Source organism: Canis aureus, chromosome 16 (assembly GCF_053574225.1).
Source record: "Canis aureus isolate CA01 chromosome 16, VMU_Caureus_v.1.0, whole genome shotgun sequence".
Taxonomy (NCBI): domain Eukaryota; kingdom Metazoa; phylum Chordata; class Mammalia; order Carnivora; family Canidae; genus Canis; species Canis aureus.
In genome coordinates, this window is record NC_135626.1 from 49,285,277 (window position 1) to 49,304,166 (window position 18,890).

General features: G+C 34.7%; 1 protein-coding gene across 10 annotated transcripts in view; it reads right to left on the minus strand.

Moving 5' to 3' along the window:
- Positions 1–18,890, minus strand: part of TANC2 (tetratricopeptide repeat, ankyrin repeat and coiled-coil containing 2) — a 369,082-nt gene that overhangs the window by 266,704 nt on the left and 83,488 nt on the right. The window contains exon 1 of one of the 10 annotated variants that reach the window (XM_077853867.1): positions 14,326–14,439. The exons of the other annotated variants lie outside the window; for them this stretch is intronic. The gene's annotated coding sequence lies outside the window, so the exon portion shown is untranslated. Of the gene's footprint in view, positions 1–14,325; positions 14,440–18,890 lie in introns of those variants that run through there. 10 annotated transcript variants of the gene reach the window in all.

The following is an 18,890-nucleotide window of genomic DNA, read 5'->3' on the forward strand; positions in this document are numbered from 1 at the left end:
ACAACAATCTCAATGATCTTAATTATCAATAAGAATTTTCATAGGTAAGTCCAGACCCACCTGAAAGTTATTTCGTTCTTAAGAAAACATCTATAGTGTCTCTTCCTCTAAAGAAAAAAGGAAGCATGCTATCCCAAATAAAAAGGATTTAACAATGCCACCAATACTGTAGCTAATACTTTTCAGATTCTCATAGATCTAGCTCATATACTCTAAGTACAAAAATCAACTTCCCTATGATGAGTTATCAATTTATATTTGCCCTGTGTGACTATCATAAATAAATAAAAATTAAAAAAAAAAAATTTAAAAAAAAAAAAAAAAGGGATCCCTGGGTGGCGCAGCGGTTTGGCGCCTGCCTTTGGCCCAGGGCGCGATCCTGGAGACCCGGGATCGAATCCCACATCGGGCTCTCGGTGCATGGAGCCTGCTTCTCCCTCTGCCTGTGTCTCTGCCTCTCTCTCTCTCTCTCTGTGTGACTATCATAAATAAATAAAAATTAAAAAAAAAAAATTAAAAAAAAAAAATTTATATTTGCCTAAGGTATCCAAAATTGCCTAAAGTATCCCAGAAAGTCTGATCTGTAGCTTGAGAAAAGTTCTAAACACAGAACGCTTTGATTCTCATGATGGAGCTATGCATCAACGATGATGAGTAATAAAAGGAAAACAAATAGACTTGCTAATTGTAAATGAAGCAATCACCAGTAATAATGTCAGTATTTTTTTTTTAATGTCAGTATTTTTAAGCCTGATGACTGTGCTTTCAAGGTGCACAATGAATATATAAAATGTCAACCCAAACACAGAATTAAATAGAGCAACTGTTAAAAATCAAGGTATTTTCAATTACATATTTATTTTTTATTTTTTATTTATTTTTTTAAGATTTTATTTATTCACGAGACACAGAGAGAGAGGCAAAGGAAGATGCAGGCTCAATGCAGGAGCCCGATGTGGGAGTCAATCCCAGGACCACAGGATCATGCCCTGAGCCAAAGGCAGACGCCCAACCACTGAGCCACGCAGGCATCCCTTCTTTTTTTTTTATTAATAAACTTTTATTTTAGAATAGTTTTAGATTTACAAAAAAGTTGCTGAGATAGTACAGGGAGATTCCATAAACTCTACACCTAGTTTCCCCCTTAGATTAGTCATTTGCCAAAACTAATGAATCAATATTGATACATTATTAACTAAAGTCCACACTTTAGATTTCCTTATTTTTATTTAATGTCTATTTTCCATCCCATGATACCACATTACATTTAGTCATGATGTATTCTTAGACTCCTTAGACTAGTTCCTCAGGAATTTTTGTTTTAACTTTGACAGTTTTGAGGAGTACTGGTCAGGAATTTTGTAGAATGCACTCAGTGGGGTTTGTCTAATATTTTTCTCAGATTAGACTTGGGTTATAGGTTTAGAGGAGGAAGACCAAGAGGCAAATTGCCATCTTCATTATTTAATTTCAAGAATGCATAGTATCAATATATTGAAACTAAATAAATAGGTATATATGTTTACATATTCTATATAACTGAAAAAGAAAACTGAAGTTCTTCTTCAGCTGTGCCAACATTAATGAAAACATACATTACCTATTTGGTTCTTACTATGTGTCAGGCACAGTCACTGTGCTAAATGTCTTACAAATTTATGTCATTCAATCCTCAATAAAACCTTATAATATAAATATCATTTTTATTTTTGATACATCAGGAAACAGGAATTGAGATTCAAGCAAACATGGCCACAGTTGTAGGTCATAACTGCAGGATCCAGGATCTAAAATTAGGCCTAATTCTAAAGCCCTTCTCTTCTCCACCATTTTCTATCTATACAAAAACCTATCATGACATGTTAGAAAACTCAACAGTACAGCTGGTAGGAGACCAAAAAAAAAAAAAGAAAAGAAAAAATTCCAAGGTAAATTTGAAATAATCTCTGATTTCAAACTTCTTCCCCTCAAATCGGGTATTCAGTATAGCTCACTCGAATTCTTGAGTTTAATAGTTTGCTTGGAGTTGTTAGTAAGCACAGATATCTCTACAAATAAGCACTTCTTAGATTCACAGAATGATAGAGCTAAGAAAGAATTTTGAGTTTATTTTTGTCAATTTATACTTTTTAAACATTTTGTGAGGTTGAAGCTTTGAAAAAAAAAAAAAAAGCCCAACAAAGGAACTTAACAACAGTTAAAAATATGACAATGTGAATGCCTGGGTGGCTCGGCAGTTGAGTGTCTGCCTTTAGCTCAGGGCATAATCCTGGAGTTTCAGTATCGAGTCCCACATCGAGCTCCCTACAAGGAGCCTGCTTCTCCCTCTGCCTGTGTCTCTGTTTCTCTCTTTCTCTCTGTCTCTCATGAATAAATAAATAAAATCTTTAAAAAAAAAATATATATATATATAAAACAATGTCAACAATAGGTATATTATATATGCACATATACACACTTTATCTATTTTTGATGTTCTTATCTGTTGAAACTGGATGCTGAGGAGGATACATAGGAGTCTCAATCTTGGCCACATACCAGATTGATCTAGAAATCCAGCTATTTTTTTAAAAACGGCTTATGCTCAAGCTACGCCTCTTCCCCAGATCAATGAAATGAGAATACTGAGAGTGAGACCCAAGCATGACTAGTTCTTTGAAACTCCCTGGATGATTCAGCCTGTAGCCAAAGTTGAGAAACATTCACAGAGATTATGCGTTGCTTTGATACAGAAATGAACTGGATCCATCTGTAAATTCCCAGTGCTAACAGAGACAGATACTATAGGTAAGAAGTACTAATTGTACAGAAAGCTATGATCTCTAAACTGAAGATGAAGGTTACACTCACTCCTTGTTTACTGCTGATTTTGGTGACTTGGGGGATTTATGGACCAAATTGGGATAATATTGTATAAAGCAAAGAAGGTTTTAACCTATCGTTAACTAGACTAAATATTACTCTTTTGAGCTGGGCTTGAGAAGTTATGCTACTAAGATGATGATGTCACCTAGATGTAAAGCTTCCTAAGATCCTTTTTTTTTTTTTTTTTAAGATTTTATTTATTTATTCATGAGAGACACAGAGAGAGAGAGGCAGAGACACAGGCAGAGGGAGAAATAGGCTCCATGCAGGGAGCCTGATGTGGGACTCAATCCCAGTCTCCATGATCATGCCCTGGGCTGAAGGCTGAGCCACCGGGGCTGCCCGCTTCCTAAGATTCTTAAAACTAGAATAGCCTCTGCCTCTTCACATTAACCTGGTCTAAGGAAAGCCACTTCCCTAAAGTATAAGAAGGGATGTTCAGGAACAGTAGCAGATTTTATTTATAAAAACAGACAGGAATAAAAGACCATGGTGGGGGATCCCTGGGTGGCACAGCGGTTTGGCGCCTGCCTTTGGCCCAGGGCGCGATCCTGGAGACCCGGGATCGAATCCCACATCAGGCTCCCGGTGCATGGAGCCTGCTTCTCCCTCTGCCTGTGTGTCTGCCTCTCTCTCTCTCTCTCTGTGACTATCATAAATAAATAAAAATTAAAAAAAAAAAAAAGACCATGGTGTACTTAGGAAAATCCAAAGAGTTTGATATACTAGAGCACAGAAAGTATGGGGAAGACACAGATTACAAAAGTAGATAAGTTGGCAGAAGCATAATCACAACAAAAGGCATAATCATTATTCATGATTAGACTTCATCTTCTAAGTGTGGGGAAGAAAATGAGGGACAATGAGCAGGAGAGTAGCATGATCTGAACAGTATTTGCAAAGACAAATCTGGCAAGCATCTACAGTTGGCACCATGGGGTCACAGAGATAAAGAGATCACTGCAATAAGCCCAGATGAAAGGAAAGCCTGACTAAATGCACTAACGCTGAGAACACAGAAGGAAGCACAGGTTCGTGGCATATTTGGGACTGAGAACTCCAAAGACTCTGTATCCTTTTGAAAGAGGTGCTCTAATGATGATCATTTCTCCTTTCTTCCTTGAATCCATTCCCATCAGGCTTTCAACCACACCACTCCAGCAAATTCACATTTACCAAGATCTCCTATAAAGTCCACTAACTTCAGTGGTCAGTTCTGTTCTCTTATTTTTTGCCTTATTATAACAACATTTGATGCAATTCATCATTCTCTTTTCCTTGAAACTTTCTTTTCACTTAACTTCCAAAACCCTACCCCTTCTTACCTCTGTGGCTCCCCCTGGCTTGTTCTGTCTCTTCGCAGTCCCTATGGCCCAGGGCCCCAGGGCTCATTTCTCTAATCTGTACTCTTTGCTATGTACATTCCGTTGTTTATCTCAAACAGACTCTTGGTTTTATGTTTCATCTAAATGCTGACGATTCCCAAATTTGTATGTCCAGCCTGAACCTTGTGAACAAAAGCTCAGTACTTCCAGAATTGACCACCCTACATCTCAACTTTGAACATCAAGCAGGCATCTCAAAATTTGACACAGCCTAACATTTCCCCTCTCACAGTCTTCCTCATATCTGTGAACAGCATCTCCATTCTTTTAGTTACTCGAGTCAAAAACCTGGGAGTTACCCTTAACTCCTCTCTTTCGCTCACACTGCACATTCATTCCAACAGTAAACTGTCAGCTGTACCTATCCAAACTACTTCTCACTCTTTGCTCCTGCCACCCTGGTCCCAACCACCTTTATCTATCACCTGGTTTCTCTGCTCTGTCTTGGCCGGACTTGAGTTTAATCTCAACCCATCAATCAGAATGGTTCTGTTAAAACACAAATCACATCATGACACTTCTCTCCTCAAAGATTCCCCATCTTAGTAAAAGTCAAAGTACTTAGATCAAAGCGCAACTTGATGTGGTCCCCATTACCTCTCTGACATCATCTCCTACTATTCTTGCGCCTCTGACTTCACTGAAGCATACTGGTTCCTGTCATGTTCTAAACATGCCAAAGAGGGGCACCCGGGTGGCTCAGTGGTTGAGCGTCTGCCTCTGGCTCAAGTCGTGATCCTGGGGTCCTGGGATCGAGTTCTGCCTCAGGCTCTCCGCAGGAAGCCTGCTTCTCCCTCTGCTTATGTCTCTGTCTCTCTGTGTGTATGTGTCTCTCATGAATAAATAAAATCTTAAATAGATAAATAAATACACACACACACACATACATATATATATATTTAAGAGGGGTGCTTGAGTGGCTCAGCTGCTTAAGTGTCTGCCTTTGGCTAAGGTCATCATTCTAGAGTCCTGAGATCCAGCCCCATGTTGTGGTTACGTTTTGGGTTCCTTTATTCGGCAGAGGAGTCTGCTTCTCCCTCTTCCTTTGCCCTTCCCCCTGCCTGTGCTCTTTCTCTCTCGCTTTCTCTCAAATAAATAAAATCTTTTAAAATAAAATAAATAAGTAAATAAACACACCAAAAATATACTTGTATCAAGGCATCTGCCTGGAATATTTCTCTCACAGATTATCAGTAAGGCCTATTCTTTCATTTCCTTCAGATAGGTATCTAAGTGTCCCCTCAAGGACATCTTCCCTCAGCACCCTATCTAAAATCATACTCCCCCTAGATACCAGATTTACAATAGACATACTTTCTTCTCCCTTCCCTGCTTGTTTCCCCTTAGTAGTTATCACTAACATAGTCTATATTTTACTTATTTATTTTAACTTTGGCCATCTTCTCTATTAGAATGTAAGTTCCATAAGGGCAAATAATTTTGTATTCACTGTTCCATTCCCCATGTCTAGGGCAACAGCTGATAGGTAGTAGTTGCTCAAAAGATAGCTGTTGAATTAATTAATTTGCATGAGTGAAAGAAGGGAATTCTGGATGCCTTAGAATTCTTAACTTGGGAATTTCATTGGATTTATTATAATTCCATTAACCAAGATAAAGAATAGAATTTCATTGGACTTCTTATAATTCCATTAACCAAGATAAAGAAACAGAAGCTGTGAGACTGGGATGGAGAAATAGGAAGTTATTTTAAATCAAGGATTTAATTTACAATCTGATTTAATCTTAACCTCTATTTAGTGCCTCATCAATTCCAGATCTAGGACTAGAAGGAGGGAAACACAGACAGCCAGAAATGAAATTATTTAATCCCTTGATTTTTTTCTAAACCAAACAGGTAATTCTCAATCAGGAACTCTGTAATGATTCTCAATTCTCAACACAAATGCTTGTGTTTTACTTTTAAATACATGATTCTAATGTATTCTAATGTAAAAGGAGCTCCTTTTATTCATCTTTGTGTAAAAACTGGAGAGGTCCATCTATTAATTATTATTTGTCTTTTTGAAATTTCTACTTGAATGTCTCCTATATAGCTCAAACTCAAAATATCTGAACAGGAAATTTTACTTTCCCCTGACTCTTTCAAACCTGATACTCTATCAGAGCTTCTCATCTCAATGAATTCATCACCAAATACTGTTGATTCTTCTTCTTAAATGTCCCTGAATCCATACCTAACCTGTCTCCAATTCCTATACCCATTCTCTTCTAAATGTTTATCCACAAAATGAGTAATCATTTAGAAATGCAGATGTATTAGTTTTCTCATTTAACGTTTAAAATGTTAAAGCAATCCCCATCAGAACGTATCAAAAAAATTTTTTTTTCAAGATTTTATTTATTTATTTGAGAGTCAGCAAGTGAGAACTAGATCCCTGGGACTACAGGATCATGACCTGAGCTGAAGGCAGACACTTAACTGACTGAGCCACCTAGGTGCCCAAGAAGAGATAAAAATTCTTAACATGGTCTATAAGATTCTACTTTTCCAGCTTCATTTCTTGTTAGATCTCCCTTTGTTTTCCTAATATTGGCTTTTGTTCACTTTTTAATCTCTACCCTCAGGATATCTAGAGTGGAAACCTGCGAAACAACCACTATATACCTAAGGAGTCAGGATAAAGTATGATCTTGACCCCAAATTCCTACCTTCATATATGAGGATAAGTTCAAAAGCACAAGTAAGAGAAAATTTGTATTTTATGTCATATGTTCATAATAAAATAAACCCTTATATTTATTCCTCTTATGTCTTAAAAAGATAGAATGATAGCTACTGACAGATTAAAAATCTTCCCCCCCTCACCTCACCCCACAAAAAAGGCACATCTTTCTGTTTTGAGAAGTATATTTAAATGTATTGACACTCACTGAAAAAATAAAATAATAAAAAGCCTATATATATAGAATCTAACTATGCTTCAATTTTTTTCACAAATTTTACTTTATCCCATACACCTATATTATTTGATTACAATGATAGCAATGAAAATAAAAATTTAAGATCAAAATGTTTTAAGGAAAATAGTTTTTCAATTGAAAAACCTTGGTATATATAATATATTAAAAAAAAAAAATTCAAGAAAAATACTGCCTTCTCTAAACTTGTCATTAGTAAGGTCCTTACTAGAGTATTACTGTTTTATATTTTTCTCCTAAGTTACTAGGAAACATAAATACAATAATGATTAACTGGTTGAATAACAGGAGTCATTAGGATCTAGTAGAATATAGAAATATTTAATCAGGGCACCTGGGTGGCTTGGTCTCTTGAGCATTGGACTCTTGACTTTGGCTCAGGTCTCGATCTCAGCAGGGAGTCTGCTTGGGATTCTCTTTCTCCCTCTCCCCATCCCTACCCCTTACCCATGCATGCTCTCTCTCTAAAATAAATATATTTAAAAAAAAAAAACAGAAATATTTAATCAAAAAATAAGGAAGTAACTGAATAAAGAATCAAGAAAATAGACTCACATGTAAATAAAGGAATTTCATATATGAGAAAATAACAATATACAGCACTGGAGAAAGGAAAGGCTAAATTCAACAACAAAAAGGGTACAGAAATTAACTTTTTCCATATGAGAAAAAAATAACTAGATCCCCTTGTCATTCTATAATCTCACTACCAAAAAATTAAGAGGGAAAAAAATAAAAATGTAGTAAAAAATCTGGAAGTAAAAATCAAAACTCTAACCATTAAAGAAAATTTTCTGAAACAATATAGGAGGAATAAAGAATGATTAATATGAATACATTAAAATTTTAAACTTACATTCAATTGAGGTTTAGAGTTTTAGTCTTATAACCAAAAGCAAAGTCTTAAAAAAGAATAGAGACGAGAAAAGATATTTGCAATAAATGTCACAGACTAAGGATCGATCTACAACAGGGATCTATGAACTTCTGTAAAGAGAATAAATATTTTAGGCTTGCAGACCATATGTTCTCTGTTACAACTACTTAACTCCACCATTGTAGCACAAAAACAGCCACAGACAATATGTAAATAAACAAGTATGGCTGTATTCCAATAAAACTTTCTTCTTTATAGAACTGAAATTTGGAATTCATATAATTTTTACATGTTGTAACATTCTATTCTGTTTTTTTCTGAATCATAAAATAAATGTAAAAACTATCCTCAGCTCACGGGTTGCACAGGAACAGGTGGTGGACTAGATTTGATCCATGGGCTATAGTTTGCTGAACCCTGTCTAGAATATATAAATATCCATAAACCAATAAGACAAAGATAAATAATCCAAGAAAAAAATGTATAAAGAATATAAGGAAGCTATTAAGAAAAGAGGTCATCTGAAAGGCCAAAACACATCAAAGCATATCTGGCTTTACTAGAAATTAAGGAAATAAAAATTAAATCAGTAGGATATTACCTTTTATATACCAGTTTAGGAAAATGAAGAAGTCTGACCATATGAATGTTGGCAAGGATACTGCGAAACAGGAACTCTCAAACATTTTTGAGAAGATTATAAACTGACACAGTGACTAAGCACAAGAATTATCTAGCAAAAGTGAAATGCAAATAATCTACATCCGCTTTCAGGTATAGCCCCTAGAAAAATTCAGATAATGTGTATAAGGATATTCACTGCAGCATTTTTTGTAATAACACAGAACAAAACAAACACTGAAATAAATTCAGATTTCTATTAGGAAAGAAATGAGTAAAAGAAATGTGCTCATAAAATTGAATACTACACAACACATACAAGAAATAAACCAAATCCATACATACCAAACAAAAGCAAAATAAGCAAGATACAGAATTCTACAGAGACAATAATACCACTTAGTAAATTTTATTTTATTTATTTTTTTAAAGATGTTATTTATTTATTCATGAGAGACAGAGAGAAAGAAAGAGAGAGAGAGAGAGAGAGAGAGAGAGAGAGAGGCAGAGACACAGGCAGAGGGAGAAGCAGACTCCATGCAGGGAGCCTGACAGGGGACCCAGTCCTGGATCTCCACGATCACACCCTGGGCCGAATGCGGCACTAAACCGCTGAGCCACCCGGGCTGCCCACACTTAGTAAATTTTAGAACACATACAACACTGAAAATTGTTCATGGATATATTTATATTAGGAATTTTTCATCTCTGATAAAGGAGATTCAAACATCAACTTCTTTTTTTTTTTTTTTTTTTTTTTTACCAAATTCTATATTTGTATGTAGGAGTCTGTATATTATCTACATCTGTGTGTATCTGTTAGGATATGGTTATAACAATGAGAACTAGTGAGAAGACATACTATATTTTGTTTTGAAAGTTATAGGAATTTACATTTATGAAAATTCATTATTATAGCAAAATAGAGAATGGACCTAAGGGTACTGAGCCTGGAGACATCATAATTTAAGTAGAAAAAAAGGAAATTCTAAATTAGGAAGTGAGAATGGAAGAGGACAAGAGAAAACAAAGTTGAAGATAATTCAGAAGTTCTAATCAACTGGACATGAAAACAGGTTAGATGTTGGTGGCCATTTTGGGAGTGCAGAAAGCTTCGTGTATTTTCCAACTGCTTCCTGAATACACCGGCTTTGTGCTTTTAAGCAGCTTTTAGAAATGACATCTCCATTAGCAGTGATGATAATGGGCCATCAACTATAGCTATAGAAAAGGACTTTAGAAAACAAAGTATCAGCTAAAGCAATTTTGAAAGAGATGTAGGGAAGGTTTTCTCTGCTTGCAGTTTCTGCCAGATTATATGCACAATGCATCCTCCTGAGGGTAAAGGATCCCGTTGAATACTAACATCTCAATCTTCAGTTACCGGAGGAAGAGACAATAAAAGGCTTTGGGTCCATACAAGGACAAATCCTGGCTCCCACACTTACTGTAAAACTTTGGCCAGGTCTCTTCTTTTTTTTCTCTGCCTGTTTCTTTATTTGCTAAATGAGTAAAATAAAGTACAGCTGATCCTTAACAACATGGATTTGTATTGTGTAGGCCCATGTATAGATGAGTTTTTAAAATTAATATAGTACTATATATATTCTCTTATGACTTTCTTTTTTTTCTCTTATGACTTTGGTATCATTTTCTTTCCACTAGCTTACTTCATATATAAGAATACAATATATAACATATAAACCATGTGTTAATCAACTGTGTTATCTGTAAGGCTTCTGGTCAACAGTTGGCTATTGATAATTAAGTTTTGGGGCAGTCAAATGTTATTTGTAGATTTTCAACTGTGCAGGAGTCAGTACCCTATCCCCTAAATTGTTCAAAGGCCAACTGTAATAGAATTTATTTCATAAGGTTCTAAAACTTGAGTATAATTACATATGTATTTACACGTATCTGTGTCTCTATATGCACACACAAAGTGCTCTTACGCTTCTTCATCAGTTACTAGGCACCCAGTAAGTGCTGGGGCATTGCATTACGTCCTGAAGAAACAGAGATGACATATTTATATTGTCTGCCCTCTCACAGTACATAGCCATGACACTGTGAGAGACAGACGTGTGAGAGCTAATGTATGGTCTTTGACCTAAGTAATTAGGAATTCCTGAAGCTATTTCTCAATCTTTTGAAGCCTATTAACCATTTCAGTGTCATTTAATCTTTCGACAATTGCTAAATATAAAGAGAAAAGGCTTAGAGTTACACAGAGAAAAACCCTTATTAATACACAAACCTATGGATGAAGTCATTTTCTAATTCCTATTTTCATTGTCTCTAAAGTTTCCTGTTATTTTCTTTTATCCTTCTAAAAGATTCATAAATAAATAAATCTAATGTTAATCTAAAAGACTCATTAATTTATAAAACTCCCAGAAACTTAACTCTAAATTCCCCCCCACTTTAAGAATGTATTCACTTATTTCTTTTACCCATAAACATACTGTGAATCTGAAAGATTCATAAATAATACACCCAGAAACTACCTGGATCTTAGAATTACAAAGACAATGATGGTTAAATGAATATTAATAAGAGTTTTTTATTGCTTAGTTTAAAACGAATTACTCTCTATTTACAGCATAAAATCTTTTGTTTTTATGCTGTAATAGACAATTTTTACATTTTTTTAATAAAAAGATGTTTCTTTATTATCCGAAATATCTACTGCAAGTCATTCCCTCATCAACTTACTTTGTAACAATCTCCTTCAACAAAAGATAGCTTAATTGCATCCAGCTCTCTATTACAAATTTACAGTACTAATCCTTGCCAGCCATTTTGTTTTCAGCTTGTAACACGAGCAGCCAGCTGCCTTTAGCCTGACTTTATTAGCATATCGGATAATTTAGAAAATGAGCACAGAAATGGAACCTAAAAGATATAGTCGGTTTTTATCAGAATATATCTATATATTAGATACTAGTCTTTATGCTTTATGATGCTTCTCTAATTCCTTTCAATATAATTAATTTTCTTAATTTAAATGCTTACTTCCTGTTCACACTAATTTTTCCCTCCCCAGATCCTATGAGGTTGACCTACTACTATTTAAATATAAGAATTTCAAATTTTAATAAAATAAACCACACATATATTTTGAATATTTTCTGTAATAGGATAAAAGGATTGGATATTTGGTACTATAATTTACAACTATATTCCAGCAGACCATCTAGCCAAGAATAATAAGTACATAAAAGCTAACATATATTGTTCTCACATCTCAAGGGTGTTTCTAATAGCCAGCAGACAGCAAACAATTCTCCACCTGTTTTGACTTGCAATAGGCTGCTGTGTTTGAATGTCAATAACAATATGCCCTCACCAAGCATCACTGAAGTCTTAGATGACAAATCATCTAATACAAATCTAATAGAATGGGGAAGGGTAGGGAGAAAGAGTTCATGTTCTTCAGAACTCTTTTCTATTATATCTTCCCTCCTTCCCAACAAGTCCCACTCATCTATATTTAATAAATGTTCTGAAATTATATTACTCATTAACCAACCCTATCATTTAATGTGAAACTTTTTAGACAGGCTCTTCTAGTTGATTAAATAATACTATTTAGAAAGTTTGTTAACCTAATAGAATATAACACCCTTGAAGTAACAATAAGCAAAGCGAGAAAAAAAAAAAAAAAGGTGGGTGGTGCCCTGCAAGGAAATAAAATGCTCAGAAGACAGGAATTACTGAAGTGCTTTAATAACTTCAGTTCTCCTCCAAACCCTTCCTTGTCACCACAGCATTTTTTTATATTTTCACTGTGATACTAACTAGCCATCCAGTCTGCTGTAAAAGCCTCTGGTTAGAACAGATTTCAAGGCTGCTGTGTCTTGTAAGGAACCAATCAGATTTCTTTGTTTCATCTGCAACATTCCATCAGGGTTATATAACATTTTAGATACATGAAACACTCTAATAATATAGTATATTTCAATTTACATTTAGCTATTTATTGTAAATCTAGCATATAAAAATCCTGTATTGTTCTTCTATGTTACTCAATAAAATCAAAGGAATATAGTACAGACAAGAGGGTTATTTTTCTTTTTGGGAAAAAGAGTGAATTTGCTTTGTCTAAAAGAGTTTGTGAAAATACAGAATATGGGCACTCCACAGACTACTAAAATGAATGTTGATCCTTTTTATTTCTGTTTATAGTAAAGTGGGTGAGGTAATCCAACAGTGGCAAACAGCCATACAGTTGTTAATTCTTATCACATACAACATGTCATTGGTATAGAATAAAATATTATAAGTAGATTTTATAAACTCAGGCTTAATCTTTTGTAATTTTTTAAGGCACAGAAAAATTAAGTGAAATATTTAAAACACTTGGCCAAATATTTTCTCAAAGAAGAAAATCTGAACTCTAAATGTCTACCCTCAATTTAACACCTACAATATTAACTAAAAAATAGTATGCCAGCAGCACTGTTCCCTATATGATCAGAATACTTGCAGTGTACTTGTACTGGCACCATACAAATATTTCCTCTCTCAATATCTCTCTCTCTCTCAGATAGAGATAATGCTACATAACTTAAATACTGCTCTTCTGTGCTATTAATATAACAACTCAGATATTCAAGAACACATTAAGCTGGAACCTGTGAATCTAGTATTTTCTTCTTTTTTTTTTTTTTTTTCACAACTCAAAGGCATCCCACATATGACGGTTACAAATCAGCACAGGATTAAAATAGTGCCCAAGCATAAAAAAGCTCAATCTGTTGGGTGTGGCTTAAGTAAATATATCTTGTCTCAACTGGACAGCTCCCCAGTAACATGCAGCCACTGAAACCCAAAATATATGAGTACATAAGTAAAGCGCTTCCGGGAGGAGGTGGGAAACTAAACCTCCATTTTTTTTTTTATGCTTGATGTTCAATTGTTTCTATACTGTACTTCTAAAAAGACAGTGTCTTGAGTCCATGCTAAACATTGCTCAAGAAACCAAGGACAGAAATTTTACTTGTCCTACTTCCTCTCCTTATTTTATACTCACTGTCCTCAACATGGCCATTCTTACAAACATTTTGCTTTCATAAAAGAGGTAATCATTTAAATCATGACTATGTGCAATGCGAACTCACACTGCATTACAGTCATCAATAAAATATGAAGTGCCAACTCCAGTGTTCATTCTACTTATTTTCCATCTCACCAGAGAATGCCCTACTAATGCTCTCTACTATTATAAAATGAACAATATAAGGAAAAAGACATTGGTAGGAGCTGCGACAAATAAGCAACAGAGAAAATATTAAACCTTTAAGTTCTTACTTTTTTAACAACCTAGTATTAATAGTAAAAAAAACCCTTCATGCATTCATGTCTATATATATAGACACACACACACATTCCACATATTTGGTACAAATATAAATCTGTTTATAATCTACCATGCATATATTTATTAATGTCACACATGCAATATATCTGAAACCTCTATATATAGGTGGCATGCAGATTTCAGAACTATACATTTTCATTCTTAAATGGTCACAAACATTAAAACAGCTAAGGATTTCTGACATACTGAACTATATCCAAGCTTTTAATCTTGTTAAACAATTTTCTCTACTATTCAATGCAGCAAACCCACCTTTGAATCATATTGACGGTTATTTTTTTCCCATGCCCTCTACGTGCTGCACCATTTTGTTTGTCTTCTGGACAGTGGAGAAATCGGCAGACAGCAGTGAAGGAGTGTACTGGAGTCAGCAGAGGCAGTGCCAGCCTCCTACTGCAGTCTGTATATTGAACGCACTCAAACCCACAGGTGCCTACGTAAAATCCTCCAGCTGCAGCCTGCAACTTAATGTTTCCTTCGGCAGCAGATCTGTATGCTATTTTCACTTTGCTTTAACCCAATAAATGGACAGGATGCACAACAGTGTGCACCTTTTAAAAACGAATTTTACATAAAATATTTAAATAGACACTGTCTCCATCAAGTAGCTAAAAATGAATGACTTTAAATCAGAAGGATAATCACCAAATTATGAAGAATCAGAAGGATAATCGCCAAAAGAGAAATGCATTTCTAACACTGTATAAATTCTAAACTGGTAATTTAATTATTCAAAAAATATAACATTAAAAACTAGCATACGACATACCTTACATCTTCCTATATAATTAGCTTATAAAAGTAATTTTTCATACACCTTAAGTATATCATGTATAAATACAAAAAAAGGCCTGCCTCTGACCATACCTTTTCATCACCAAATAATCCACTGATAAGAAGAAAATACAGAACTTATCTGTTAAGAGGCGAAGTGAATCAAGGTTAAACCAATGTTCAAACACTAACAGATGAAACACGAAACAGAGGCTCACAATCCTTTCACATAAACTTCAAACATATACACTCTTATCCTACCCTAATTACAGAATTTAAAAACTTTGTGAAACCTTAAAGAAATCGAAAAAATCTTTTTAATTTTTCAGATGAACGAATTAAGACCAGAGAGGTTAACACTAAGATACCTCTCCCAAGGTCACATAGCCAGTTAGCAGCAAAACTTTGTCTTCAAAATACATCTTTTAATAAATAGTTAGTAACTACTAAACCTCACCCAAAATTAAATAGTAACCTGAATATTTCTGTAACTATTAAATAAATCTTGTGGTTAAAAAAACTTCTACAAAAAAGAAATCTCTAGGCCCAGATAGTTTCACAGGTGAATTTTACCAAGCAGTTAAATAAAGAACACACCAGTTCTATGCTATCTCTTCCCAAAGGAAAAAAAAAAAAGGAAACACAACTCATTTTATGAGAACAAAATTACTCTGATACCAAAGCAGATCAAAACTATAGCTCAGTATCCCTCTTGAACACAGAAACAAAAATCCTCAACAAATATTGGCAGATCAACTCCAGTAGTGTAGAAACAAACATACACAATAACCAAGAGGGGCTTATATTGGGCATGCTCAACAGTTTAATATTTGGAACTCAATGTAATCTATCACATTAATGATTCAAAGAAGAAAAACCACATGGATCATATCATTTGATGCAAGAAAGTAACAAAATCCAATATTCATTCATGAAAAAATTAGAGAATTAGGAATACAGGGGAATTTCCTCAACTTGATAAAGAACACCTACAAAAAAAAAAAACCTATAGCCAACATCAATCATACTTAGTGGCAGAGACTAAATGCTTCGCACTTAAGATCAGGAACAAGGCAAGAACACACACTCTCACCACTCTTAGCTACCATCATACTGGAGGTATTAGTCATTGCAATACAGACTGGAAAAGAAGAAATAAAACTATATTCTCAGAAGACATTACTGTCCACTTAAAAATTCAAAGTACTCTACCAAAAACAAACAAAACCCCACACACACCTCTTAGAACTAAGAGCTGGGTTTAGCAAGGTCACAGTACAATCTCTAAAAACAAAAATCAAGGGACGCCTGAGTGGTTCAGTGGTTGAGCATCATCTGTCTTTGGCTCAGGGTGTGATCCCGGGGTCCTGGGATCGAGTCCCTTATTGGGCTCCCCTCAGGAAGCCTGCTTCTCCCTCTGCCTATGTGTCTCTCTCCGTGTCTCTCAAAAATAAATAAATAAAAATATTTTTTAAAAAAATCAGCATTTTACAACTCAAGGTTTTAAAGGAATACTACTAACAACAGTGAAAGAAAGAAAGAAAGAAAGAAAGAAAGAAAGAAAGAAAGAAAGAAAGAAAGAAAGAAAAAGAACAAACCTAAGTATTAATCTGACAAAACAAATGTAGGATCTGTATGCTAGAAACTACAAAATGCTAATGAAAGACATCAGTTAAGGCCTAAATAAATGGAAAAAGAATCATGTTTTTGGACTGGAAGACCCCACATGGTAAAGATTTTAATTCTACTCCAAATTATCTGTAGATGTAATGAAATTCCAACCAATATCCCAGAAGCTTTTTTTTTTTTTTTTTTTTTTTTTTTTACCTACAGATTCTAATAGGCATCTGGAAAGGCAAAGGATCTAAACTATCTAAAACAAGTCTGCAAAACAAAAACAAAGTTACAGGAACCACACTACCCTGGTTTTAAGACTTCCTATAAAGCTACAGTAATCAAGACAGTGTTGTATTATACATAAATATAAAGAGATCAGTGGAAAAGAATATGTGGTGCAGAAAAAGGACCCAAACGGGCACCAGAGTGGTTCAGTCAGTTAAGCATCTGCCTTCAACTCGTGTAATGAACTCAGGGTCTTGGGACAGAGCCCCACATTAGAGAAAGAGACCCAAATAAATATAGTCAATTGATTTTTTGACAATGATGCAAAAGCAATTCAAAGGAGAAAGGATGGTCTTTTCAACAACAGTGCTGGAACAAATGCATATCCATATACAAAAACCAGACACATCAATCCTAACCTCATATGTTATATGAAAAGTATCTCAAAATAGACCATAAATCTAAACTATAAAACTTTTAGGAAAATAATCTTTATGACCTAGATTAGACACAGTTTTAAGATATGATACCAAAAGTATGATCCATTTTTTTTAAAAAAAGATAAATTGAACTTCATCAAAATTTAAAACTTCTGCTCTGAAAAAAATCATTTATGAGAACAACAAAATAAGCAAATCACATATCCAACAAAGGATTTGTATCTAGAATATATAACAAACCTCAAAACTCAATGGTAAGAAAACCACAAAATTAAGCTCTGTACAAAAAAATTTTTTTTCATTTTTTTAACTGTACAAAAAATCTAAACAGACACTTGACCATATAAGATATATGAATATGTCCAGTATCATTAGCCATTAGAGAAATGCATATTACTCTATAAGATACCACAACTCATTTAAAAGTATAGCTAAAATTAAAAGATATAGTTTATTGATAATACCAAGTGCTAGCAGAGATATGGAACAATCAAAACTCTCAATTTTGCTGGTTGGAATGAAAATGGTACAGCCACTCTGAAAAGTAGTTTGGCGGTTTCTTATAGCTAAATATATACCTCCCATATAATCCAATAATCTCTCTCCTAGCCACTGACCCCGGAAAAATGAAAGCTCACAATCACACAAAAATCTATACAAGAGTGTTTTTAAGTGGCTTTATTCCTAACTGCCCCACATTGGAAACAACTCAAACGTTTTTCAGTGGGTGAATGAATAAAGAAACTATGGCACATCCATACAATGGTATACCACTCAGCAATAAAAAGCAACAAACTATTGCTGGATACAACTTGAATGAATCTCAAAGATATTATGCTAAGTAAAAAGAAGCCAGTCTTAAGAGCTGTATTATTCCATTTTCCATTTATATCACATTCTTAAAACAAAAACTATAGAGATAGAGAAAAATAGTTCCCTGCTTTTCAGGATGAGGGGTGGGATTAGGGTGTAACTAGAAAAGGGTATCATAATATAACTTGTACCATCATGTATACTAATTGTGGTGGCAGCAACATACAACCATATGCATGTTAAAATTCACTGAATTATATAGGGACGCCTGGGTGGCTCAATTGGTTGGGCATTCAGCTCTTGGTTTCAGCTTGGGTCATAATCTCAGGGTCATGGGATCAAGTCTTCTGTCAGGCTTGTGCTCAGCACCAAAACTACCTGAGATTTTCTCTCTCTCTCTCTCTCTCTCTCTCTCTCTCTTTCTCTCTCTCTCTCCCCCCTCCCTTCTTCAGCTCCTCCCCCTACCCATGCTTTCTCTTTATCAAATAAATAATTTTTTTAAAAAATTCACTAACTTACACATACACACATACAAAGCAAATTTTATCTTACGTAAGTTTTTAAAACTTCTGCCACCACCATGTGGTTGTGACTTCCAATTCTAGACCTCTTGTTCCACCCTCTCCTAAGCCCCTCGCCCATATATCTAACTTCTCCTCAATATAGCATTATCATCTCGAACTTAATATCTCCAAAAATGAATTCATTACATTTCCCTTCAAACTTAAAGTGAATGGAACCTGCCATTCACCCAATCATCTAAGCCAGAAACATAAGTATCATCTTTGAATAAATTTTGTAAGTTACTACATAACTAGGACCATAACTTGATATATAACACTGCTATATTTCCAGTACCTCTAACTATAGCTAGTATAGAGGAAGCACTCAGCAAATATTTTTGTTGAATGAATAAACTAAACTACAGCACCTCCTTCATTTAAGCCG